Source organism: Triticum urartu, chromosome 3A (assembly GCF_056163025.1).
Source record: "Triticum urartu cultivar PI428250 chromosome 3A, HENAU_Tu73, whole genome shotgun sequence".
Classification (NCBI taxonomy): domain Eukaryota; kingdom Viridiplantae; phylum Streptophyta; class Magnoliopsida; order Poales; family Poaceae; genus Triticum; species Triticum urartu.
This window is the reverse complement of record NC_141875.1, coordinates 358,157,593-358,185,204: the sequence shown is the minus strand read 5'-3', so window position 1 is coordinate 358,185,204 and position 27,612 is coordinate 358,157,593. Positions and strand designations below refer to the sequence as shown.

General features: G+C 48.4%; 1 pseudogene; it reads right to left on the bottom strand.

Annotated features, from left to right (window-relative positions):
* Window positions 1–234: 234 nt before the first annotated feature.
* LOC147979700 (uncharacterized) lies at window positions 235–27,612 on the bottom strand (annotated as a pseudogene).

Genomic DNA, 27,612 nt, shown 5'->3' with positions numbered 1-27,612 from the left:
CTACACGTAACACATAGTTACCAGGACTAGTTCGCCACGCGCCGTTGGACTAGTTCGCCGCGACCATCGTCAAACACGCTCCTCCCTCGACACCTTCTACCAGGCAGTGGGCGGTGCTGCCACCAGCGCCACATGCAACTATGATGGATGGTGGTGACAACGCCAACAACTAATTCGCCCATTGCCGTCGGACTCGACGCCGGGCCACCATCGTATTCGGTGACGCGCCACCATCTACCTCGCTTGCTCAGCCAGTAGCGCACCGAGGTCCCCGTTGTAGAGCGCGGCCACCACCTCCACCTCCCATACCGCGAGCGACTCGATCGGCCACGTGAGCTCGCGATGGCTGGCGTGGCCCGCCTGGCCAGAGAGCGCGATGAAAATGAAATGGAAGGTGATCTTTAGCGCCTCCAGCCGTAGGTACTGCTCATACACTCCGGCGGCCACAGCCCATAGGTGCTGCTCGTACGCCTCAGCCACCGATTTGTCCTGCACCTTCAGCACCACCGACGCCGCCGGCGCCCGCCGCTTATCGTCCGCTCGCACAAGCGAGAGCGGGGATAGCTTGGTCAGCCCAGAAACTAATCTTGCACCTAATCCGGCCAGTCCACAAGCGGACAAAATGACAGAGTGATAAGTACGAACTAGGGAAATCAATTAGAAGTGGCGAATTCTCTCAGGCATGAGTATAGATGGCAATTACAGGCCGAATTACAAGTTGGTGGCTAGGGTTCTAAGAGAAAGGAGAGGGGAAACTAGTAGGTGCCGCCACCGTGCTGTGATCCTCTGGATACTCCCTCCTATGGTGAGTGGCTGGTAGAAGTAGAGCAGCAAGCCGGGCCTCTCACTGGACCCAATCCGGCCCAGCAATTCATGGGTTGGGTCTCCGTAGCCTTGCTGGTCGCTGGGCAGCGTGAGTGATGTCTGGGTCGCTGCCCAGTGGGGCCTTTATGTTAGGGACCCTGACACCCCCTCCTTGTGAAGCGGCTTGCCCCCAAGCCGCTACAAAGGGAAATCTGGCACGAAGGTGTTCCTTGTCTTCCCAGGTGATGCCCGGAGTCGCTCTATCAGACCATCTCACTTGTACTTGCTCGATGACAGAACCACACCTCTTTTGCCATCTTGTCTGAAGGATCTCCATAGGAATAGCGAATTCATTAGTGCATATTGGAAGACCAGGAGCTACAGATGTACCTGACAACAAGGCTTGGCGTAATTGGGACACATGAAACACTAGATGCACCGATGATGATGGTGGCAATTGCAGCTCATATGCAACCTCATTGATCTTAGGGATGACAGGAAAAGGTCCAAAATACTTGAACAAGAGCTTGTGGTTTGCTCGAGGGGCAACTGATGTTTGTATGTATGGCTGAAGCTTCAAAAAGACTTGATGTCCCACTTGAAACTCTCAGAAAGACCATTTTTTTCTGCCTGGGATTTCATACATTGGTGAGCTCGGTTCAAGTGTTGCTGGATGAGCTATTGTGTTACTTGTCATTCCTCAAGCCAAGCCTGGAGTGATGGTACTGTGGTCGTTGTTGCTGCAGGAACAATCCCCCAGTGACGAGGCTCGTGACCAAAAAGATCTTTGAAATGTGACATGCCAATCGCTAAATGGTGAGATGAGTTGTACCAGAATTGAGCCATCGGTATCCAGTAACTCCACTTCTTCCAACACGCCAGTGTGAAGTATCTAAGAAAAGTTTCCAAACATTGGTTGACTCTCTCTGTTTGGCTGTCGGTCTATGGATGATTAGCTGTGCTCAACCGTAGTTCAATCCCTACTTGCTTGAACATCTCACGCCATAAACACCGGGTCTCGATTAGAAATGATAGCTCCCGGCAAACCATGAATCTTGTACAACTGAGACATCTAGAGTTGTGCTACCTTGGCAGCCGTATATGGGTGGGCCAGTGGTATGAAGTGAGCAAAGCGGGTGCGTTTGTCCACCACAATCCATAAGCAGTTGAACGTGCCTGACTATGGTAACCCATCGATAAAATCCATTGTGATGAGATCCCAAGGGTGATTGGGAATTAGTAAGGGAACACGTAACCTGGGAGTTGCTACATGATCTGGCTTGGCTTGTTGGCATGTTTGGCAGCACTGCACATACTGCTTGATATGGATCTTCATCTTCGGCCAAGCAAACAGCCGACGGATGCGTTTGTATGTAACAGGGAATCTAGAGTGACCCCCCATCGGACTATCATGGAAGGCCGAGATAATCTTCTGTTGTAGAGATGTTGAGCCCCCTAACCATATGCTATCGCGAAATCTGATGATACCTTGATGGAGACTGAATCACTTTTCTGGTCCTCTCGAACAGCCAACCGCTCCAGCAGACGTTGCGCTTGGGGGTTACTGTTGTAACTGGTTAATACATCTTCGAGCCAAGCTGGCTGGTAGGATGTAATTGCTAAGAGTACCTCCAATGGTTTGCGATGAGATAAGGTGTCGGCTGCAGAATTCTCTGTCCCTTTCTTATACCTGATGATGTAGCGCAAACCCAAGAGCTTGGCGAAGGCTTTTTGTTGTCAGGGAGTTGTCAATCTTTGCTGCTCCAGATGCACCAAACTTTTTTGGTCTGTGAAGATGAAGAATTCAGCGTGCTACAAATAAGGACGCCATTGGTCAACCGCTACAATGATGGCCAAATACTCCTTCTCATAAGTAGAGAGACCTTGATAACGTGGACATAAGGACTTGCTCATGAATGCGATCAGGTGACCACCCTATTGGAGCACTGCCCCCACCCCTTTGTCACTGACGTCAGTCTCCACGATAAATGGCTGAGCAAAGTTCGGGAATGCCAAGACTGTTGCAGAGATGAGGTGTTCCTTCAGTGTCTGGAATGCTGTTTCAGTAACTGTTGTCCAATGGAAAGGGGAACCTTTCTTGAGCAGATTGAAGAGTGGGCGCGTAATCACTCTGAAGTTGCGCACAAAGCGCCTGTAATACCCGGGAAGCCTCAGGAAACTACGAACACTCTTGACATCTGTTGGTGTTTGCCATGTGGACACTGCTGTGATCTTCTCCGGGTCGGTTGCTACCCCACAAGAGCTCACCACATGACCAAGATAAGAGATTTGCTGTTGGCCAAAAAGACACTTACTCAGCTTCGCTTTCCATTGTTCTTGACACAACAATGTTAGCACTTGTCGTGGGTGGTCTTTATGGTCAGAGAGGGTCTTGCTGAAAACAAGTATATCATCAAAGAAGAGCAAGACACAGTGACAATTCACAGGTTTCAGTGTGGTATGCATAGCTCCGTTGAAGGTAGCTGGTCCTCCTGGTGCTCCAAAGGGTATCACTTTAAACTCATAGTGTCCAGAGTGAGTTTGGAACACTGTCTTGTATTCTTCCCTTCGGCCAAACGAATCTGGTGATAATCGACGCGTAGGTCCAATTTAGAAAACCATTGGGCGCCTTGTAGCTCATCCAAAAGTTCTTCTATGACTGGGATAGGAAACTTCACGATACAAGTCAGAGCATTCAAGTTGCGGTAGTCAATGCAAAGACGCCAAGTGCCATCTTTCTTCTTGACCAAGATGACATGTGAGGAGGAGGGACTCGTGCTTAACTGAATGATGCCTGTCTTTAGTAGTTCTTGAACCTGACGCTCAATTTCATCTTTGCGGTATGGTTTGTGTCTGTGAGGTTTGATACTGAATGGTTGAGCCCCAGGAATCAGAGGTATACAGTGATCGCAAGATCGCCATGGTGGAAGACCAACTGGCTCGCCAAAGACATCTGCAAATTCAGCTAAAACTTCCTGCAAGCACTCAGGTGTTGGGCTGTGATTCTGCCTACAGTCCTCAGCAACCACATAGAACTGCAAACAGTGGGTAATCGCATTGTTTCTGCACATACCAAATAACTGAATAGTGTTGATAAGGTGGCACTGGGTAGATTCTGCATCATGGCCTCGCAACAAGACAATGCCGTGAGGGACCAAAAACTGGAGATATTTAGCACGCCAATCAACAGTCATTGTGCTGTGGGTTTCAAGCCAGTCCATTCCAAGGATTGCGTCATACACTCCCAAAGATAGCACACGCAAATCTGTGACGAACTCATGGCATTGAGAGAACCAATGATAGCTGGGGCACACGGTATTGGCATGGTAATGGTTGGGTGCCAACAATTCTTTCCGCCAAGGCTTGGTTGATGAAGGATGTAGTATTGCTGGAATCAACTAGCATGAGCACCTCTCTGCCTTGTATCCATGCATGAAGCTGGAATGCTTGAGCTGAAACCCCTTCGGACACTGCTGAACGAGAGATGGCCATGACCGTATCTTGGACTTGTTGGACTGGTGGGTCGAAGGTGTTGTCGAGGCCGAAGAGGTCGAGTAGTTCTTCGACGACATGTAATTGGACGAACATGGGGCACACATGGTCGTGTCCCCACCTCTCGCCACAGTTGAAGCAGAGGCCGCGGGCACGGCGGTAGTCTCGTGGTGTCTTCAGTTTCGCCGAGTCCGCCCTCACGGCATCCGTGCCACGACGATCAATAGCGCCCATTAGTGCCACTAGCCGCGGAGGAGGTGGTGGTAGTGGTAGAGGAGTAGCAGCATGCAACATGACCTCTAGTGACTTCGGTGGAACGCAGAACATGGCATCCGCCACCTCCTCTTGGAGCAGTGCGAGTGCGCATGCTGTATCCAAATCCGGCGACCGTTGAACAAACACCACTGCTCGAATATCCTTCCGCAAGCCCTCCACAAAATGAGTGAGAAAATAATAAGGATGGATGGAATCAGAGTAGGAACTCAAATGATCGATAATCAACTCGAATTTCTCGATATAATCAGCTACTGATGTAGTTTGATGGACAATGTAAAATTGGCGTATCAACATCTGATGGCGATCCCGACTGAAACGGGTGCACAACAAGGAGGTGAAAGAATCCGATCAAATTCCAATAGCCATTTTCTGGATCATTTGCAACCAAATGGATGCAGCTCCAGTAAAATTGAGTGCGGCCATCGGGACCCAAAAATGGCATGAATTCCAAACATGGTGAAATACTGCTCACATAGTGTCTTCCACACATTCGGGTTCTCGCCCGTGAATTGTGGAAAGGAAATCGATGGGTGTGCTTTCCCCAGACCAGCAAGCATTTGATTGGCATGGGCAAAGGGAGACAGTATGGAGGGAGACACAAGGGAATCAGACTGACTGCTTGCCGGGAGCGGCAGTGGCGTTTGGAAGGATAATGCCACTGACAGCCCCCGTGGTAAGTTGAAGATGCCATGGCCAATGGGCCCTTGAGGTTGTGTCACCGTGCCAATCGCGAGTCCGAAATTGACACCGACTGTCACTGGCGGTTGGTGAAGTTGCGCCTGGGGGGCTTGAGCCTCTACACTATACTTGAGGGGTTGCGATTGCGTCAACTGCAGCGCCGCCACTGCATCACTGAGATCCGCAACGCATCTCTTGAGATCGTGGCACCAGGTGAGGAGATCATCGATCTTCGTAGTAGCAGCTTGTTCGGCTTTGGTGTTGTTGTCGAACGCACTCTCGAACTTGGCTTCGAACCTATCAAGGAAGGCCTTGATGCTTGGATCCATCCCCTCCAGGAGCTCGCGGCCTTGACGCAGCGCTCTCGTCTCCACTAGATGCGACAAGACAAATTGGAAGGGTAGTGGTATGGTCTGTGATACCAAATGATAAGTACGAACTAGGGAAATCAATTAGAAGTGGTGAATTCTCTCATGCATGAGTATAGATGGCAATTACAGGACGAATTACAAGTTGGTGGCTAGGGTTCTAAGAGAAAGGAAAAGGGAAAGTAGCCGGTGCCGCCGCCGTGCCGTGATCCTCTAGATACTCCCTCCTGTGGTGAGTGGCTGGTAGAAGTAGAGCCGCAAGCCGGGCCTCTCACTGGACCAAGTCTGGCCCAGCAATTCGTGGTTGGGTCTCCTTGGCCTTGCTGGTTGCTGGGCAGCGTGAGTGGTGGCTGGTTCGCTGCCCAGTGGGGCCTTTATGTTAGGGACCCTAACATAGAGCCAACCAACAACGACAACAACGAGCACCTAATCTTCGTAATCAACCAAAAGGCGAGCAAGCACCAACAACTAATCAAACAAAGCAATCAATACATGCCATGGCGCCTCTATAGAGCTCCTCAACTAGTGAATTGTGCCGGTGACAGAGGCATTGAGGGAGGTGGTGGGTTCTGGAAGGAATCAGGCGAGTAGGGAGCCCGCTGGCGTTGGTCACTGATGTCTACTATGCAACCTTCTTCTTGTAGACTCGTGTTGGGCCTCCAAGCACAGAGTTTTGTAGGACATTAGCAATTTTCTCTCAAGTGGATGACCTAAGGTTTATCAAGACGTGGGAGGCGTAGGATGAAGATGGTCTCTATCAAACAACCCTGCAACCAAATAATAAAGAGTCTCTTGTGTCCCCAACATACCCAATACAATGGTAAATTGTATAGGTGCACTAGTTCGGCGAATAGAGGGTTATACAAGTGCAATATGGATGGTAGATATAGGTTTTTAGTAATCTGAAAATATAAAAACAGCAAGGTAGCAAGTGGTAAAAGTGAGCGAAAATGGTATTGCAATGCTTGGAAACAAGGCCTAGGGTTCATATGTTCACTAGTGCAAGTTCTCTCGACAATGATAATATAATTAGATCATATGGCAATCCCTCAACATGCGAGAAAAGTCACTCCAAAGTCACTAATAGCGGAGAATAAACAAAGAGACTATTGTAGGGTACGAAACCACCTCAAAGTTATTCTTTCTGATCGATCGATTGGGCTATTCCTATAAGTGTCACAAACAGCCCTAGAGTTCGTACTAAAATAACACCTTAAGACACACATCAACCAAAACCCTAATGTCACCTAGATACTCCAATGTCACCACAAGTATCCGCGGATTTGATTATACGATATGCATCACACAATCTCAGATTCATCTATTCAAACCAACAAAAATAACTTCAAAGAGTGCCCCAAAGTTTCTACCGGAGAGCCAAGACGAAAACGTGTGCCAACCCCTATGCATAAGTTCACAAGGTCACATAACCCACAAGTTGATCACCAAAACATACATCAAGTAGATCACGTGAATATCCCATTGTCACCACAGATAAGCACATGCAAGACATACATCAAGTGTTCTCAAATCCTTAAAGACTCAATCTGATAAGATAACTTCAAAGGGAAAACCCAATCCATTACAAGAAGGTAGAGGGGGAGAAACATCATAAGATCCAACTAAAATAGCAAAGCTCATGGTACATCAAGATCGTGCCATATCAAGAACACGAGTGAGAGAGAGAGAGATCAAACACATGGCTACTGGTACATACCATCAGCCCCGAGGGTGAACTACTCCCTCCTCGTCATGGAGAGCACCGGGATGATGAAGATGGCCACCGATGATGGTTTCCCCCTCCGTCAGTGCGCCAGGACAGGGTCCCGATTGGTTTTTGGTCGCTACAGAGGCTAGCGGTGGTGGAACTCCCGATCTAGGTTCTGTTCTGGGTTTTTTGATATTTATAAGAGGTGTTGGCGTCGGGAACAAGTCAGGGGGGCCCACGAGGCGACGACAAGGATGGGGGGGGCGCCCTAGGGGGGGGGTGCCCTCCACCCTTGTGGTGGCCTCGGGACTCTTCTCTGATATCTTTTTGTTCCAGTATTTTTTATATTTTCCAAAAATATTCTTCGTAAATTTTCAGGTCAATTGGACTCCGTTTGATATTCCTTTTCTGCGAAACACAAAAACAAGGAAAAAACAGAAACTTGCACTGGGCTCTAGGTTAATAGGTTAATCCCAAAAATCATATAAAATAGCATAAAAATGCATATAAAACATCCAAGATAGACAATATAATAGCATGGAACAATAAAAAATTATAGATATGTTGGAGACGTATCAAGCATCCCCAAGCTTAATTCCTGCTCGTCCTCAATTAGGTAAATGATAAAAACAGAATTTCGATGTGGAATGCTACCTAACATATTTATCCATGTAATTTTCTTTGTTGTGGCATGAATGTTCAGATCCATAAGATTCAAAACAAAAGTTTAATTTTGACATAAAAACAATAATACTTCAAGCATACTAATAAAGCAATCATGTCTTCTCGAAATAACATGGCCGAAGAAAGCTATCCCTACAAAATCATATAGGCTGGCTATGCTCCATCTTCATCACACAAAATATTCAATTCATGCGCAACCCCGATGACAAGCCAAGCAATTGTTTCATACTTTTGATGTTCTCAAACTTTTTCAACTTTCACACAATACATGAGTGTGAGCCATGGACATGGCACTATAGGTGGAATAGAAGGTGGTTGTGGAGAAGACAAAAAGAAGGAGATAGTCTCACATCAACTAGCACTACAAAAAAAGACACATCCGTGATATTTTGGGACGAACGAATTTTTTTCCTGTTATACTTATGACACCTCTATGACGATAACTGTGACAAAACCCAGTATCATCATAGATGTGGTGGGGTCCTACTTCCATGACAAAAAATCATGACATAAAATAGGATTTTTGTCCTGGGCGGGCTGGAGACGCAGCTGCATGACATTCTTTGGGCCGTCCATGACGGAAAAAACCGTGGTAGAAGCCAAGGCGCGGAAAATATCGGGGAGTCCCCAGTTACGGTGGGTGGTCGGGGGCCAAGCGATGCATGTTTCTCTCATACGTATGCGCGTGTGTGCGAGGCATTGGGCTGTAACTGAATCCGAGCGAGGCGTTGGGCTCTAACTGAACCCGAGAGATTGCACTGCAGGCTACGCATTACAGAAGCCGAGCGATCGATCGATGGCTGTTAACTGAACCCGATCGAGCGATTCCTTCGCTACTGCTGCTAACTGAAGCCGATCGATGCTGCCTCTAGATGAACAGTGAGCGTTGCGGGGGGGGGGGGGGGGGGAGGGGGTTGGATGAACAGTTCCCGGTGGGGGTGGATGAACATGATCCCGTGGTGTTGCCTCTGATGAACAGTACCGCGATCGATCGAGCCGGCTGGGGTTGGATGAACAGGACCCCGTGGAGGGCAGGATGAATAGGACCACCCCGTGGAGGGCAGGATGAATAGGACCACCCCGTGGAGGGCAGGATGAACAGTAGACGGTGGAGGGCAAGATGAACAGTAGCCCGTGGAGGGGTGGTTGAACAGGAGCCCGTGGAGAGGGCTGGTTGAACATTAGCCGGTGGAGTAGCACGCGGTGGAGGCTGGATGAACAGGAGCCCGTGGATGAACAGTCGCAGGTGGAGGCTGTAGGAGGTCGACGGTGGATGAAAAGTAGCCCGTGGGGGCTAGACGGGGTCGACGGTGGAGACGAACAGTATCCCGTGGAGTCCCGTTTTGCGGTGCGCCACACCCCTCCCGATGAACAGGAGCCCCGTTTCGACCGTAGCACTCCAACACAAGTCCGTTTCCTCTCTTTTGCGGTACGCCACACCCCTCCTGATCAACAGGACCCCCGTTTCGACCGTAGGAGGTCCGTTTCCTCCGTTTTGCGGTACGCCAGACCCCTCCCGATGAACATGATCCCGTTTTGAACGTGGCCGGTCGAACAGAAGGCCGTTTCCTCCGTTCTGCGGTACGCCAGGCCTCGTTTCCATCGGCTGTTCCGTCCAAGCCCTCCCGATGAACACGACGACGCATTCCATTCCGACCCAGCCGGTTGGCTCTCCATGAACACGACGAAGACGCTGTTTCTCCGTTCCGACCCAGCCATGTACACGATCCCTGGCCGTACGTATGCGCGAGTACGCGTTCGAGACCCTGCCCTTATGTATGTATGTGGCGTATTTCCTTTCTTGCACACTGGCCGCTGTACGTACGTGTACATGCTACGTGCGCGCCTCTACTACGACACGTGCACGCCTCTACATCGACCAATATGTACGTAAAAGTTCGCGACCAGAATGACAACGCTACGTACGCTTCGACCAGGTGGGTCCCGACTATTAGGCACTTCCTTGCATGCGAAAATGTAGCTGGTGGGTCCCAGCAGTCAGGGGGCAAATCGTTTTTTGCCCGGACGCACTTCCTTGCGTACGAAGATGTAGCTGGTGGGTCCCAGCAGTCAGGGGGAAACATATTTTTCACGAAATACGGTGGCCCGTCCGGTGGGTCCCCGCTGTCAGGTGGAGGAATAATTATTTTGCGCGTAATAAGGAGGCACTTCCTTGCTGCGGCCGTGGACCTAGCTGTCAGCCTCTCCATGTACAGTCCATGTCCGATGGGAGCCGTTCCTTGACCACGTTGACTACGCCGCGCCGAGAGTACCAGGGCAGTGGACGACGGCGAGGCCTAGGAAGGGGACGACACGGAGTCGGGGAAGACGCGACAGTGGAAGCTCGCGCGAAGAGGAGTACGAGGGCTCACTGGTTCAGATGTGGTGTGAGGCTGCCATTGCCGCAGGGCCTGGCCAGCGGTGGGAATAGTAGGGGCAGTGAGGCCTCCGCGGGAGCACAACCAGCCACGAGAGGTAGGAGCATGTGGCACAACTGGCGTTGCTTTGGGCGGCCGAAGCAAGAATACCAGAGGTTTAAGAAGCACAACGACCGTCAGATGGACATCGTACGGTCACTAGAGCTAGAATCGTTCATATTGACTAAGTTGACAAAGCACTTCGTCCCCGTCAACTTAGTAGGCCCACAAGTCAGCCTCCCACCAAGGTGGGTCCCAACTAGCAGGGGGAGTATTCATTTTTTTTGTGCGTAATAAGGAGGCACCTCTAGTGGTTCCGAGCTGACAGCGGGGGGAATGTTTTTTTCGGGAAATACGTTGGCCCGTCCGGTGGTCTCAGCTGTCGGGGGGAAACATTTTTTTCGCCAAATACGGTGGCCCGTTCGGTGGGTCCCTGCTGTCAGGTGGAGGAATAATTATTTTCCGCGTAATAAGGAGGCACTTGCGGCTGCCGTGGACCCAGCTATCAGCCTCTCCACGTACAATACTCTTTCGATGGAAGTCGTTCCTTGACCATGTTGACCACGCCACGCCGAGAGCACCAGGGCAGTGGACAACGACGAGGCCTAGGAAGGGGACGACGCGGAGCCGGGGAAGACACGGCAGTGGATGCCCACGCGAAGAGGAGTACGAGGGCTCACTGGTTCGCTGCGGTGTGAGGCTGTCGTCGCCGCAGAATAACAGGGGGTGTGGGTGAATAGAGGGATGGCCTGGCCAGCGGTGGGAGTAGTAGGGGGCGGTGAGGCCTCCGCCGCATCGCAGCCGGCCACGGGAGGCAGGAGCATGAGGCACGACCGGCGCTGGTTTGGGCGGCTGGAGCAAGAAGACCAGAGGTTGAAGAAGCACTACGGCCGTTGGATGGACATCGTACGGTCACTAGAGATAGAATCGTGCATATTGACTAAGTTGACAAAGCCCTTCGTCCCCGTCAACTTAGTAGGCCCACAAGTCAACCTGCCACTATACTGGGTCCCAGCTAGTAGGGGGAGTATTCATTTTTTGTGCATAATAAGGAGGCACTTCCTTGCGTGCGAAGATATAGCTGGTGGGTCCAAGCTGTCAGCGACGGTAACATTTTTTTCGCAAAATACAGAGGCCCTTTCGGTGGGTCCCAGATGTCAGGTGGAGGAATCATTGTTTTGCGTTTAATAAGGAGGCATTTCCTTGCGTGCGGCCGTGGACCCAGCTATCAGCCTCTCCACGTACAGTCCACTTCGGATGCATGTCAGTCGTTGACCATGTTGACCAGGCCGCGCCGAGAGCACCAGGGCGGTGGACGACGGCGAGGCCTAGGAAGGGAACGACACGGAGGCAGGGAAGCCTCGACAGTTGTTTCCCACGCGGAGGGGAGTACGACTGTACGAGGGTTTACTGGTTCATCTGCCATCGCCGGAGAATAATAGCAGGTGTGGGTGAGTAGAGGGATGGCTAGGTCAGCGATGGGAGTACGGTGGGGCGGTGAGGTCTGCGCGGCAGCACAGCCGGCCGCGGGGAGGAGAGAGGAGGTAGTCCCGCCGGCGCTTGTTTGAGCAGCTGGAGCAGGAAGAGTAGAGATTGAAGAAGCACGACGGCCGTTGGATGGACATCCAATAGTCACTGCTTGTGCATCAACCTTTTTTTAGGAAAGCCTCAAATCTGTGGAAAACATCATACAACCCATATGCCATTATTTCTAATAATTTACAACCCATTTGCTAATTCTTAAGGTTTTTTGGAGCCTGTATTCTTTTTGTTAGCATTACAGCCCATATTGTGGCCATGGTTAAAAAATTATACGAAATTTTGCGTATTTCGGTGCGGTCCGAACTGTTTTTAATCCTGAAATTTCGAGTCACATTCAAACTGATTTTAAAAATAAATGTATATCAATATAAAATCCAAAAAATTGTCCACGCATAAAAATCAATGCAATTTAAAATCTCGAAATGAAAAAAAAGAAATTTGAAACTAATTGCCGGTTTGATGTGTTTTAAAAATGTACAACCCATTTCTCATTACCGATAGGCCATTTTCTCGGCCAGCCGAATGAAGCTGTCCTTGTCTTGAAAGATTTGCAGCCCAACAGGCCTGACAAAGCGACTTACTTGGCAAATCACAAAAAACTGGACTGTGGCCGTGGACCCAGCTGTCAGCCTCTCCACGTACAGTACTCTTCTGATGGAAGTCGGTCATTGACAACATTGACCACGCCGCACCGAGAGCACCAAGGCGGTGGACGATGGCGAGGCCTAGGAAGGGGACAACGCGAAGCCGGGGAAGATGCGGCAGTGGATGCCCACGCGGAGAGGAGTACGAGGGTTCACTGGTTTGGCTGCGGTGTGAGGCTGCCGTCGCCGCAGAATAACAGGGGGGTGTGGGTGAGTAGAGGGATGGCCTGGCCAATAGTGAGAGTAGTAGGGGGCGGTGAGGCCTCCGCGACATCACAGCCGGCCATGGGAGGCAGGAGCACGCGGCACGACCGGCGCTGGTTTGGGCGGCTGGAGCAAGATGACCAGAGGTTGAAGAAGCACTACTGCCATTGGATGAACATCGTATGGTAACTGGAGCTAGAATCGTTCATATTGACTAAGTTGACAAAGCCCTCCATCCCCGTCAACTTGGTAGGCCCACAAGTCAGCCTCCCATGATGCTGGGTTCCAGCTGGCAGGGGGAGTATTCATTTTTTTGTGCGTAATATGGAGGCACTTCCTTGCGTGCGAAGATAGCTGGTGGGTCCGACCTGTCAGTGGGGGGCACGTTTTTTTCGCAAAATACCAAGGCCCTTCCGGTGGGTCCCAGATGTCAGGTGGAGGAATCAAAGACTTGAAAAGGCATACAGAACAAGCTAGTGTACCAGTAAAGAGACGTTGCTGAGTTTTAGAAAAAAGAGAGACGTGCTCCTGTAGCTGGTTCGAATACAAACCTAGACTATGACTATATATGGTGCTATGCTACTATGCAAGTAATGAAACTGACATATCCAACGTTTGCTTCTCCTCTTCTCTACTTACTCTGCCTAGCATCAGAAGCTCTGGCCGCAGCAACCATGTCAGCTGGCTGCTCGTCCACCTGCTCTTCAGCAGGCAACAACCAAATATGCGCCAAGTCGCCACCCATACCATCGCCTGTGGGTCTCATCACACCCCCACTGGCACGCACACAGCAGCCGGTTGCTCATCGCAACCCGCTGCAGTTGGTGTGGTGCCACTACTGCAAATCATGCAGAGTCATCCGTCACGTCTCAACCACAATCTTCAACCCTGGCCGAGTCTTCTAAAAATGCCCAAATAATGGGGTAATAATATGTTTAAGTGTTGTTCTGCTGCTTTCGGTTGCTGATTTTTTAATAGTTTGGTTGATGATCTTCCAATTTGAATCATGCAGAAAAGGGAAGATTTGTGTGATTTGTATTTCTGGGAAGTTGCTGATGTGGGGGATTCCAACTATGCTGATTATTTGGTTAGCCGAGGAATCCCAATACCAGCAGGTTGGGGTGTTGGACAAATAACTGAAGGAACGGCAAAAGAGGAAGATGCAGAGCAGAAGGTTAAAGATGCAGTTCCTCTGATCATGGCCAAGCAACAGCTGCTAAACGGCCTTGACAGCAATGAGGAGATGAAAGAGCTTGTGAAGATAATGGGCAAAATTGATGTGATCTGTAGGATGATTGTCTCTTTATTTGCAGTGTATGTAGCACTCGTGATGTATTCAGTGGCTATGACATGAGCACTTTGCTGAAACTAGTAATGAATGAAACCTGTGTAGCAGGCTGGGCGTAGTGTTGTGAACATCTAATGATTTCTATTAACGGAAATCAGGGGGTATCCCCTTCTGCTCATAAATAAATAAATAAATAAATAGCAGAGGCCCTTTTGGTAATAAATAAATAAATTAGCAGAGGACCTGTCGGGTCAGCTTTGTTCTCATTCGAAGATGTCGAGCAAATTGCAGTCCAACGGCAAACTATGTCATCAAATTCAAGTTTCACAGCCAAATATGAGCACAACTAAACAACAATGTCATCATGTTTTAGTCATCATACAATCACCAAACACAAATCAGCATACATAACAAGTGATGTTCTCACAGGAAAATACTAAAAAACATGTTCATCAGGTTTCAGTTGTCATAGCAAACACAATTTCACATAGTAGATAAACGAACGTCTTCTGACAGGCAAATACGACAAAAGCAATGTAATCATCGTCCACATCAGCAGCGTCAACATCTTCGTCATGTGTATCAGTCTGAATCGTAATTCCCCACAGTGTCATCTTCTTCTTCGTCCTCAATGTCCTCGAATGTTGTCTTCTTCTTGATCAACTCTTGTATGTCCACAGCATGACAGGCAATCTTTTCGCCGGCATCATTGACGTGATGGTTCTCAAAGATATTAGGAACATTTGTGTTATCTTGTACATTAGGAGCAGTGTAAGCATCATCTTGTTGTCCAACTTCATTAAATGAATTCCTCTGCTCCAACCTTTGCACTACTCTCCAGTCATCGCTACATGCAAATGTGTCTTCCAAGAAAAATATCTATGTTGCTTGATTTGCCAAAATAAAAGGCTCGTTGGTCTGGTACGCCGCCTTGACATTGATGGATTTGAAATAATCATCAGGTCTGGGTTTTCGATCCTAGAAAACAGGTTATACCAATGACAGCACAACAGAACCACACACCAATGATCCTCGAAACTGGAGATATACTGCAACTGAACAATGTCTGTTATGTTAGCATACATTTCATTTGTCTCTTTGTCATACGTATCCGTGCTCATGATGGCACTATTTTGTGTCTTCCTGCCTTGGTCTCGTGCAAGGGTGTTGTAGCGCACATCTCCAACAACGCAAGATTCATAATGTCTTACCCGAGTATCAGGACCCATTGCTAGTGAGTAAAGGGCATCATCAACTGCCTGCCCATCCTCTCGCATCTTCTTAACCTATGGTTAGAAAATAGAAAAGCTGATCATGTTATGTACTCAATATATTAAAAAAACTGATAGTGCAATTCAAAAGCTTACATGGCTCTTGAACCATTTTGCAAATCCTGTCATAACCACTTTGTCAACGTTTCTTGGATTTTGCGGCAGTAACTCCTTTTTGTAGATGCTGCACAACATAGTGATCGCGTCAAACATCTAAATATATAACAATGTGCTGCAAATTTAGTAGATTATGATGTATAAGCTGCAGTACTTAGCACTTACTTGATATAAGGTAGTATCTCAGGATAGTTATTCAATACATACCAAACCATTTTGTCCAAATCTTTAGGTTTGTCCTCTTGTCGACTCTTCCCTGTAACTCAAACAGAATAATCGAAAACATTGAGCCCGGGATTGTCTTCATCGACGTCTTTGCTAAGCTGATCAGCTGTTTCAATGTATTTTGAGCAGAATGTCAACGCTTCTGTAGCAATGTAGGCCTCTGCAATGGAACCCTTGGGTCTAGATCTGTTCCTAACATAGCCCTTGAAAGTGACTAGCCGCCTTTCAATAGGGTACATCCAGCCATACTATATTGGACCTCTAAGTAGTGCCTCATCAGGTAGATGAGCAGCCAAATGCACCATCACATCAAAGAAGGCCGGAGGATATATCTTCTCAAGGTCGCATAGGATAGTTGGTATCTTGTCTCTAAGACGCTCCAAAGCATCTATCCTAATATTTCTACTGCAGAGTTCCCTGAAGAATTGTCCCAACTCTGCAACTGCTCTGTATAAGTCAGGGTGGCCCAATCCTCTAAGGATAACAGGTAAAACCCTTTGAAGTAGGATGTGGCAGTCATGAGTTTTCAACCCTTGTACCTTGTCTCCATCTGCACTGACTCTCCTTTCAGGGTTGGAAGAAAATCCATGTGGGAATCTCACACGTGACAGGACCTTGCAGAATGCTTTTCTTTTTACCTTGTCCAAGACGTACACAACTGGTGCCATATCCCGTGGTTTACCTTCATCTTGCACCTGCAAATCCTATCTGATACCCAGCTGTGTCAAATCAATCCTATATTTTAAGGTATCTTTCGTCTTGCCTTCAATATTAAGAAGTGTACCGATAATGCTGTCACATATATTTTTCTCCATGTGCATCACATCAAGATTATGCCGCAGATCCAAATCTTTCCAATACTCCAAGTCCCACAAAGTGGACTTGCGGGTAAACAATAATCTCTCTTCTGCCCTGCCATGCTTCCTTTTCCCGCTACCATTATCAGGATGGTTTCCTGGTGTAATATGCCCGACCTTCTATAATTCTACTTGCAACTCATCGGCGGTGAGCCTCTTTGGCGCATCACGGTTTTCATGCTTTGCATTGAACACATGTCTTCGGTATTTTCTAGGATGCGGCTTGTCCCTGGCAAGGAAACAACAGTGTCCAATGTAAGAGATCTTGCTAAGTATTGCGTATGATAGCGGATTCCTGTCACAGCAAACACATGCATTATAACCATGTGTCGTTCGCCCTGACATAGTGCCCAAAGCAGGATAATCATGGATGCACCAAATTATAACAGCACACAGAAAGAAATTAGCTGGTGGGCTGCTATATAGGTCTCGAGTGAGAACACCCCTCCATAGCTGTTGAAGTTCCTCCACAAGAGGCTCCATGAACAAATCAAAATCCTTTCCAGGACTTTTTGGACCCGGGATGAGCAAAGCCATCATGTAGTTTGATTCTTTGGTGCAGACATTTGGAGGCATGTTGTAAGGGATAACAAGCACTGGCCACATGCTATATGTGGCGCTCTGGTGGCCAAATGGGTTAAATCCATCTGAAGCTAAGCCAAGTCTAATGTTTCTCGAGTCAGTAGCAAACTTTTCGTGCTTCTGATTGAATCTTTTCCACTCACCACCATGTGATGGATGGCTCATTACATTCTGATCTCTGTACTCCTGGTCCCTAGAATGCCACAGTACATCCTCCCTTGTTTCAGCATCATGAAACAACCTATGCAATCTTGGTGTAATTGGAAAATTTCTCAGAACATTATGAAGAATTCTCTTCACAGCATCGCCATCTTTCCATCTTGATGATTTGCATTTCGGGCATTCACTTAAGTTAGCATAATCCTTCCGGAACAGAACACAATTATTCTTACAAACATGGATCATATCATATCCAATTCCAACTGCACGAAGGAAATTCTTCATTTTACTGTAGGTGTGTGGCAGCTCAGACGCATCTAGGAAAGCTTTGCGGAAAGCAGCCAACATCGCATCAAATGATTTGTTGGTCATCCGCTCAGATGTCTTCACCTGAAGAAAGATGACCATAGCTGAGAATACTGACAGCTTATTTCCTGGGGTGACAGCCACGTTGCATTGTTCCAACATGCAGGCCTACCGTTTTTCTTCTGTAGGTGAAATTCACGGAATGCACGAGCATTTCATAGCATTGTTTCAATGTTGGTCAAACTCACTGGCTCGACCACCACCTCCTCCTCCTCCTCTTCCACCTGAGCATCAGGCAGATCAAGATGGTGATCTGCTGCTTCCACGTAGTCAATAACATTGACGTTCACAGCTTCACCATGATGAACCCACCTAGTATATGTGACTGACATCCCATACAAGTGTAGATGATTTTGCACAGTTGACCGGGGTCTTGTAACTGAATTCATACAACTGCTACACGGGCAGGGCACATCTGATTTCGGACCACTGTACTTAGCTCTGATAAAGTTCATGAAGTTTTCAACCCCCTCGACATATGAAGCAGAGAATCTTCGAGCAGAAGTTATCCAAGTCCTGTCCATCTGTTAGACATACAAATTAGTTCTTCTACTAGATATTACAGGAAAAACATATATGCTTTTTTATGAAGTCCAGAAGAAAATACCTAGGTCGATGTCTAAAGCTATGGCAAGATATTTGGACGAGCGGATCTAAGTAATGAAATATATGTAAAGCTAATTCAGCAAACAAATTTGAGTGCTAAATTATGGCAGGCTGTTTCAGCAGTCAATGAGGCTGAGCACACATCCATCGAACTATCGAAGGCCATCGCAGCAACAAAGATCGAGTATAAAACAGTGTAGAGCTATTTCACCTAACAGATTGGCTACCAGACCATGGCAATCTACGTCACAATAAATATATGGCAGGATATTTTAGCAACTAATCGGCCTTGGCATGCCATCTCAGCTAAGCAGATTGAGTGTAGAACAGGGCAAGGAAGCTTCTTAAGCAGAGCATATTGACTGTAAACTACTTCGGCAAACAGTGAGATTAACAGCGTCTATCAGCTAACATTCAGCGCTACACCGACATGCACGGGGCCTCACTCTAGAATGCGTGTACCGTGGGAGAAGCTCACCGCCATGCGTCTCCACACGAACGTTGCTAGCGGTGGCGATGCTGACCGCCGTGCGCCTCCACAAGAACGTCGCCAGCGGTGGCGGCGCGGCTAGAGGACGGCAGTCTACGAGAGCGTACTGTGGGAGCGAGAGGATCGCCGTGCATCCCCTCGACGAACCGCGGCGCCGACGTATCGGCGTGGCGGGGAGGGCGGCTTTAGCGGAGCGAATGGAGTGGAGGGGGACGGGGGGAGGGGGGTTTGGGGAATATTATTGGCTAGTTGGCTGAAGAGCGGTTGAATCTAGGATTTGGGGGGAATTTTTGGGTGGGGGAGGATTTTCGCATGGTGGGGCAGGGGGAGTTTGGCGCATGGTCGGTTTCTCCAAGTGCAGTCCCACGTGTCAGTGAAGAGGCAAGCCGAAGCGCGTTCCGTTTGCGTGAGCCGTGTGCAGGACCGAACGTGTGTGGGGTGCAATGTGACCGCGACAGGGGTGCTGTGAGTGTACCACCTTTTTTCATTTTAAACTAGCTGCTTAGCCCCCTAAAAAAACTTGTTGCTTCGCGCGATCCATCGATACTACTACTAGTAATCCGGTAATCCCGACTAAAACGGCGCGTCCGGGTCTTTTCCCGCACGATATGCTGGGAGGTTGGCTTAGTTGGGTTTTTTAGGACGAGTGATGCTACACCTACTAGTCCCAGTTACGTAATTAACATAATGTGAAACATGTGAGCTGTTGATTATAGATTGGGGGGAGGGAGGGGCCCACCACCATGAAAATCAGGGGCGGAGAGAGAGGCAATTTATGTTAACCCTTTCATAGGTTCCCTTAGATGTAGAAAAATGTGAAATGCGTGAATGTGCATTTGCAGATAAGGCCTTCCCTCATTCATCCTTTTCTCCCACAAGATCTTGATCTTCCGTGCAACGCACGGGCATCTTGCTAGTACTCCTACAATATACTATATTATTGTGAAAGTTCATATACACCGGCCGAGATTAATGCACACACGACAGATTTTCATTACATTTCAAACTTCTATAGGACAGAAAAATAAAAGAAACCCGACCCTAAACCTATTCTACGGTGGCGACTGACGTCCTCCATCTGCGATCTCCATGTACGGGGGCGAGGTTCAATACCCGTGAAGTGAAGGTGCGGTCTCCGGCGAGGAAAAGTAGAACACGGGAGACGGACCGGCAAGTTGGCACACCATGACCTGCCGCCTCCCATGCCCTACTCATCCTCGGAGGAGTCCCCGACCTCGGCGGTGCCGGACGTTGGACGACGGCAAGTAGGACGTGTGGCTGATGGTGCTCCCATCGTCGGCCTCCAGCGTGGCCACCACTTGTGTGGCGACTTGAGCGATGGCGGCGACCTCGAGCTCCATCCACGAAGACAAGCTCTCCCGTAGAGCGTTCGCGCTTGCGTTCATGGCAGATGTGGTGCCAGGTAGGAGGACGATGCGCTATGGTGTGGAGGTTAGCTGTGCGTTGCTGCTTTAAGTAGCGCATTCCAGTGAGGCCAAGCGTCCTGGTGCGTCATTAAGTCGCTGGAGTTGGTTCCTCGGGCACCGAGCCTCTTAACGACGGCATACGAACGGACGACATGAATGCGGGCAGCTGGCGCTGGCTGGGAACGGACTGCACGATGTTGTGAGGGACGAGGGTTTTTGGTGTGCCAGGGTAGTTAGCTGCAGTCATGGCAACATTGGAGATGCCCTTTGCTCACATGCGATCGACGCATGTCATTGAAAAAGCAAGACGACCCGGCATGGTCTCAGGTCCTGAGGATGCAGTTGGCCGCGCTACACCACTCCGCGGATGCGTCCCGGCGCCCCGTGCTTCCTCGACGAGCCGGGTGTTGGTGTTTGGATTGTGGCCAAAGTGCACCTTACCAAAATTTTGGTCATGACCCAAAGATTGGTCTTTGTTTGGATGGTTGCCATTTTTTGAGGTTTTGGTCATGACCCAAAAATGGATGGTTGCCATTTTTTGGCATGCCAATGAACTCTAGCCAACTCTAGTTCATTTTTCCTGCCGATGTCGGCCAAATCATGGGAAACCAAAACCTCAACCAAAATTTTGGCTACCCAATGATTTGATGGGGCAACCTTGGGCACAAACCAAACATACTGTTGGTTGTGCCACAACACTAACGCCACCCTCGGCACACTGAAATCGACCATGTCTAGCGATGACGAGCATGTCGCTCACCATGGTCACCGTGTCCAGAGGCGGTGCTGGAGCTGCGCCACGTTGTTGGCCCCCACGACCCACATGAATGGTTGCCGGTGGAGAGGAGGTCGTGGGTCAGCTCCTCCATTGGACTAGTTTGCGCTACATCGTCCCGACAGGTGTGCCCCACATGCCGGTTTCCCTGTTTTCCCGGCCATATTTGAGCGTCAGTGCTCCGCGTTGCGCATTAGGCCTTTCAATATGTAGGCCAAGCGAGACAACTTATTGTTTATTTGAGCCGTTCAAGTATAATCATATGGCGTTTGCTTATTTCTCATTCCTCCCCAACCCTCTTCTCCATTGATCATGTCGCCCTCCGGTCGAGTCCATCCTCCTGCATGCCTCATTTGAACATTCCACCGAGTATCATTCGCATGTGGGCCTAGACCATGCTTGAATTTCCAATGTTTATTTGTAATTTGTCCGACATGCATACAAACAAACGGTTTGTTTGAAGTTTCACTTTGCCTCCACTACGTGTCGCTTTGCGTCTTAGTTTTGACATCCCATTCGGTTCATGCCTGTGGCACCCCGGCTAAGAGTGACCGGTTTACCATGCATTGCCAGCCCAGAGACCATGTCTTCTGGCAACACACAACATCTTGGTACAGAAAAAAACCGCTTTATTGATGCTAGCGGAACAGAGTTTATATTACAACAGATGTCGAGGCCAAGCGGCACACCCAGTGCGGCTGAACAATATGTACATTATTTAGTGAACATAAAGGGGCCTCGATCAGGACAACTACGTGGCAGCGGAATAACGTCGTAGCGGAAGCTCCATATCACAGGGACACCGATGTGGACACGATCTAGACTCGAGCAGCGCTCCTCTCCAACGAGACTTGCCTGAAATCTGGCATGACACGCATGTCAGTACATTGAATGTACTTGCAAGCTCACAACAGGCATAATCATAATGGCAAACAATATCATGATACTTAACCAAGTATTAGTAATGCAACACTACATGTCAAACATGCTGTGGTCATGCTCGAACGTCCCTCGGGACAACTTACCAACCATGATCATTCCTGGATCACAGACAAACCACCAACGTGGTCTTAACAAGAGTAACTCGTGATCCTTACGGCGATCACAACCACGACTAATATCTGGTCCCGAATATCCCGATGGCCTTTCTACCATCCTCAACAATGCAAAGTTCATAGCTTAGTGTGCAAATTTTATTAAACATTGACTCATGGTGGGACCTACTATGAGGTGTCCGTGACCGTGGACTCGGCTATCGATAGATTATACACTCTGCAGAGGTAGCACACTGTACCCACACCACGGAACCCATGGCCTCGCACTCCCATTCGGGTGGACCAACGGCATTTTGACAAAACCCTTCCATTGCCATGATACTCTCCCGGCCACTCTGACCCAATCCCCAACGGGCTAGTCTTGGGTGGCCCCGTGTCTACCAAAGACACACCGACCACCGTCGTGGCCAAAACAATCCCACTCGGGGACCCGGTACCATAATCTCAACAATGGGCACACAAGGTTATGCCTGCTTACCGGGCCAGGGTGAGCACGACACAACCTTCCCTAGTGGGAGGCACCGACCAGAGGCAATGTCAATGGACCAATCAAGGCCTTCCCAAAAAGGCAAATGTGGCTGCACTGGGAAAAACTCGATTCAGCGGCACCATGACCCAGTCAACATTATATTCAAGTTGAGTTACAATCAGGTTCAACTTAAGATGAAAATGACCGGTGTCATAGCATGCCATGAAATGCAAAACTATACATGCATCACTTAATATTGAAAAAGACCGATTGTCATCCGTATACACACTAAGCACAAACATCAACAACTCATATTACGTTCCTGATCAATATAACTCACATATTATCCATAATATTTTGTAGCAAGTTTTAAAATTTTCTCATGCAAGAACGTAGCTCCGATTAATTTCTCACGTGAATAATAAAGATTTTCCCACAAACAATTCCTAATTTCTTTCCCATCCAAGTTAGGTTCAAACCTTCTGCAAGTCAAGTAAAATGACTAAACAAGTACTTAATAGAATATTTTTTAGCAATTTTTTATCATTTTATTTAAGGCAAGAGAATAACTTTAAATAATTACTAACATGCATAACAAAATCATTACTGTCATCGCCCCAAATAAACCTTATCTTGGCTCTCCCAACTTAAACTAATTTCAACATTCTATAAATCAAGCATAATAACTCACAAACATTTAATGGAATAAAAATAACACCGTAGCTATTTAAATGCATGGATTAATCATTTAATTCAAGTAAGAAAATCACAAATATTGAAATGACACCATGAAAATGTTGTTGTAGCTTGCCTTAGTGCAGATGAGGTTCACAAGCCTTCTGGTGATCCTCAAGACAAGCCTCACCCTCTGAAAATAAATTTAAACACAAAAAGAAAATATCAAGAACACTTTTGAAAATCACCAGAAATTTTAAACAGCTCAGAAAAATCTCATCTTTGGTGAGCTGCTAGATTTCTTTTCAAAAAACACAATGCAAAAAGAATCAATTCATTTGGACTTATGGTTAAAGAGTTATAACTGTTTGAAGCTCTCTGGAATTTAAATGATTTTGAATTTAATTAAACAGCTGAGGGGGGGGGGGGTGACGTCGAAGGCGTAAAACCTCAGGGCGCCACCACTCGTACCGCTTCGCGCGCGTACAGAGTGGCTGACTAGCGGGCCCCGCTAGTCAGGTGGGCGAAGGGGGAGAAGGAAACAGAGGAGGCCGTGGCTTTGCCGGAGCTCTCGCCGGCGACGAGGGCTTCTTGGCCAAAATGAGAGGGAGGGATTTAGAGAGGGGACGGTGGCGCACCTGCCCGTACCCGTAGCATGGCTAGGGGTGGTCGGACGGCGTCGGAATCAAGCTCGTAAGCGGAGGCAGAACACAGTGGTTGCCGGTGTTGAGGAAGACGGCGAACGGAGGCCACTCCAGGGGCTCCAAGCGGGCGAGATGGCCTCACCGGAGAGAGGCGGAGGCCCTCGAGGGGTCGCCCAGGCCTGGGAGGGGCTGGAGCTACCGAGGCGACCAGAGGGGATCGCCGGCAAGCTCAAGCTCGGGGACGGCAGCCCGAGGCCTGCCCGGCCGGGCTCCGGCTTCCTACGCGATTGTGGAGTGTGTGGGAGTGCTGGATGGTGCTCGAGGAGGCTGGGGGTGGCTCCATTTATAGGCGAGCGACGAGGGGGGGTTTCGAGCTCCGCCGGTGGACACCTGTCCACGGCGCCCGGCGACGAGCGGCGTCAGTGAGAGGGGGAGAAGGCAACGTAGGTCACGCGGCAACTATGGGCGGACGGAGACGAGCACATGATCGAGGGGAAGGTGACGAGCACAATGCGCTCCGCACTGTTGGGCTGGCCGGACCTTGCCTGTGCTTGCTGCGGCGAGCTCCGGCGTCGACGAGCGCCAGAGGGAGGTTAATGGCGTTGAGACGAAGATGGTGGCATGGTTTGGCACGCTCGGGCAGGCGAGGGAAGCGAGCACGCGCGAACAGAGCGCTCGGGGGCACTCAGAGCGCGTCGACACGCATGCCAACACCCCTGGACGAACGTGGTTACCGCGTGAACTATGACATCATGCCGATCTAAGCATAAAATTCATGTCTGGCATGCTGTTCTTGGTAGTTTTGAGTGTTACCACGATTTGGTTTGGATCCAGGTGCAGTAGAGAGGTTTTTACAAGCCAGGTAAGTTTCTGATCAGTAACTTTGAACAGTTACGATGGTCAAACGGCTTGGAGTTAGAGGCTACGCTTTTGAGGCTAGTCATGAGTTACTAAGGTAAAGATGCACAAGAAAGTTCAGGTCAAAAGGAGCAAGTAAAATAGTAGTTGCTGTAGAAACCACCATTTCTATCCAGAATAGAAAATATTTTCTGTAGCAAAAATATTCCAAAAAGTGATGAAATATTTTTGCTCAGCGAGGTGCCCTAGGCCAGAATATTTGTGAATTATCTCAGATTTTTCTGAGCCATAAAAATTAGGGTTGCTTTGAAGCAAACTGATCTGGCTAGGGTTTTTGAGAGAAAATGAATATTTTTCATTTAATAAAAATATTCCAAAGATTATTTTGGGGGTGGATCAGAAGAGAAATTATAATTTAGGAGGGAAGTGGAGCACTTGGGTGAAAGCCAAGGATGCCCAAGTGTTTAAGTCCATATGAAAAGATTCAAGAACTCCAAGTTTCCGAAAATTTTCAAATGGAGATTAATCAAATAAGAGAGGGCAAGAACCAGGCTGTCACAAACCTCCCCCACTTAGAATGAATCTCGTCCTCGAGATTCGGTTGCTTGGGAAAACCACTCTGGATACTGATCCCTAAGGAATTCTTCCCGCTCCCAAGTCGCTTCTGATTCTGTGTGATGCTCCCACTGAACCTTGTAAAATTTTCTGACTTTACTGCGAGTGACCCTTTCCATCTGATTCAAAATTTTAAACGGCCTCTCTTCATAACTTAAATCTTTTGTCAACTCTATCTCAGCCATAGCAGTCCTTTTCTCAGGCAGGGATATGCATCGTCTCAATTGCGAAACATGGAACACGTTGTGCACGTCTGCCAATTCAGGGGGTAGTTCCAGTTGATATGCAATAGTACCCACTCGAGACATAATCGGGAATGGACCAATAAATCTGGGTGCCAGCTTTCCACGAGTCTAAAATCTCTTGACTCCTTTCATAGGAGTGACTCGGAGGTATACGTGTTCTCCGGGTTCAAAACTGACCTGCGGATGCTTTGCATCATAATAACTCTTCTGTCGAGATTTGGCCAATTGCAATCTGTCTCTGATTTCCCTAACTTGTTTCTCAGCTTCCATCATGAGATCCGTTCCGAAGATACGGCTATCTCCAGTTTGAGACCAATTTAAAGGAGTGCAGCACTTACGGCCATACAAAGCTTCATATGGTGACATATTTAGGCTAGTCTGGAAACTGTTGTTATAAGAAAACTCGGCATATGGCAAGCAATCTTCCCATTTAGCCCCTTTGGCTAGCACACATGCTCGCAACATATCTTCGAGTATTTGATTTACCCGCTCTGTTCGTCCATCTGTCTGAGGGTGATAAGCAGTACTATATTTCAGAGCTGTCCCCAAGGCTTGATGGAGATGGGACCAAAAAGCGGAGGTAAACAAGGAACCTCAGTCGGAAGTGATAGTTTGGGGTACTCCATGCAGACTGACTATTCTGGATACATATAGCTGTGCAAGTTCATTTTCCCTATATCTGGTGCTGATGGGAATGAAGTGAGCGACCTTGGTTAGGGTATCCACTATAATCCAGATTGCATCCTTGCCTCGCTGAGTCTTAGGAAATCCCGTAATGAAATCCATACAAACATCATCCCATTTCCACTGTGAAACCTGCAGCGGTTGGAGGAGTCCGGCTGGCTTCTAATGCTCTGCCTTCACCTTGTTGCATATGTCGCAACAGGCTACGAAATAGGCAATGTCTTTCTTCATTCCATCCCACCAGAATATTTTTCTAAGATCCTCATACATTTTCGTACCTCTCGGGTGAATGGAATATGAGGATTCGTGTGCTTCTGACAGGATTTTCTTCTTCAAGTCCGGTTGATTGGGCACACAAATTCGTCCACGGAATCAGAGGGTACCGAATTTGTCCTTGGAGAAATCAGGGGCCAGATCTGCCATTTGACTCTTGGCACATCTTTGTAGCTTGGCGTCTGTGGACTGGGCCTTCCGGATCTCCATCTCAAGTGTGGGAGTAACTTCCAAAATATTAGCGAGGCCAGCATCCACTATGATCAAGCTGAGCTGAGCGATCTCCTCTTGGACTTCAGGAGGCAATGATCTCAAGATGACATTTAAGCCGACGGGCTTTCGACTGAGTGCATCTGCAACCACGTTGGCCTTACCCGGGTGGTAATTTATTCCAAGGTCATAATTAATCCTTGACCAACTCTAGCCATCTTCATTGACGAAGATTTAGGTCTGGCTGAGTAAAGATGTATTTGAGACTCTTGTGGTCGGTAAAAAATTGTCACTTTTTTCCAATGAGATAGTGTCTCCAAATTTTTAACGCATGAACCACCGCAGCCAATACCAAATCATGAGTAGGGTAATTTCCCTCGGGGGGTCGTAGCTGTCGCGATGCATATGCCACAACCTTGCTTTCTTGCATAAGTACGCAACCAATGCCTTGCCTGGAGGCATCACAATACACATCAAAACTGCGGTAAATGTCTGGGAGAGTCAATACAGGTGCGTTTGTCAGACGTATCTTTAACTCATTAAAACTTTTCTCACAGTCCTCCGTCCATTCAAACTTCTTGTCCTTTTTGAGCAGTTCCATCATGGGTTTAGCAATCTTGGAAAACCCTTCAATAAAACGACGGTAATATCCCGCCAATCCGAGAAAACTCCGGATCTGCGTCACAGTCATGGGCGGCACCCAATCGAGCACATCCTTTACTTTGCTCGGGTCCACGGCTATAGCTTTGGCGGATAGTACATGTCCGAGAAATCCCAACTTGCTTGAGCCAAAATTCGCATTTACTGAATTTGGCGTATAGCTGATGGTCGCGGAGTCGTTGTAGCACTGCTCGGAGGTGATCCTTGTGCTCTTCTTCACCCTTGGAGTAAATGAGGATGTCAT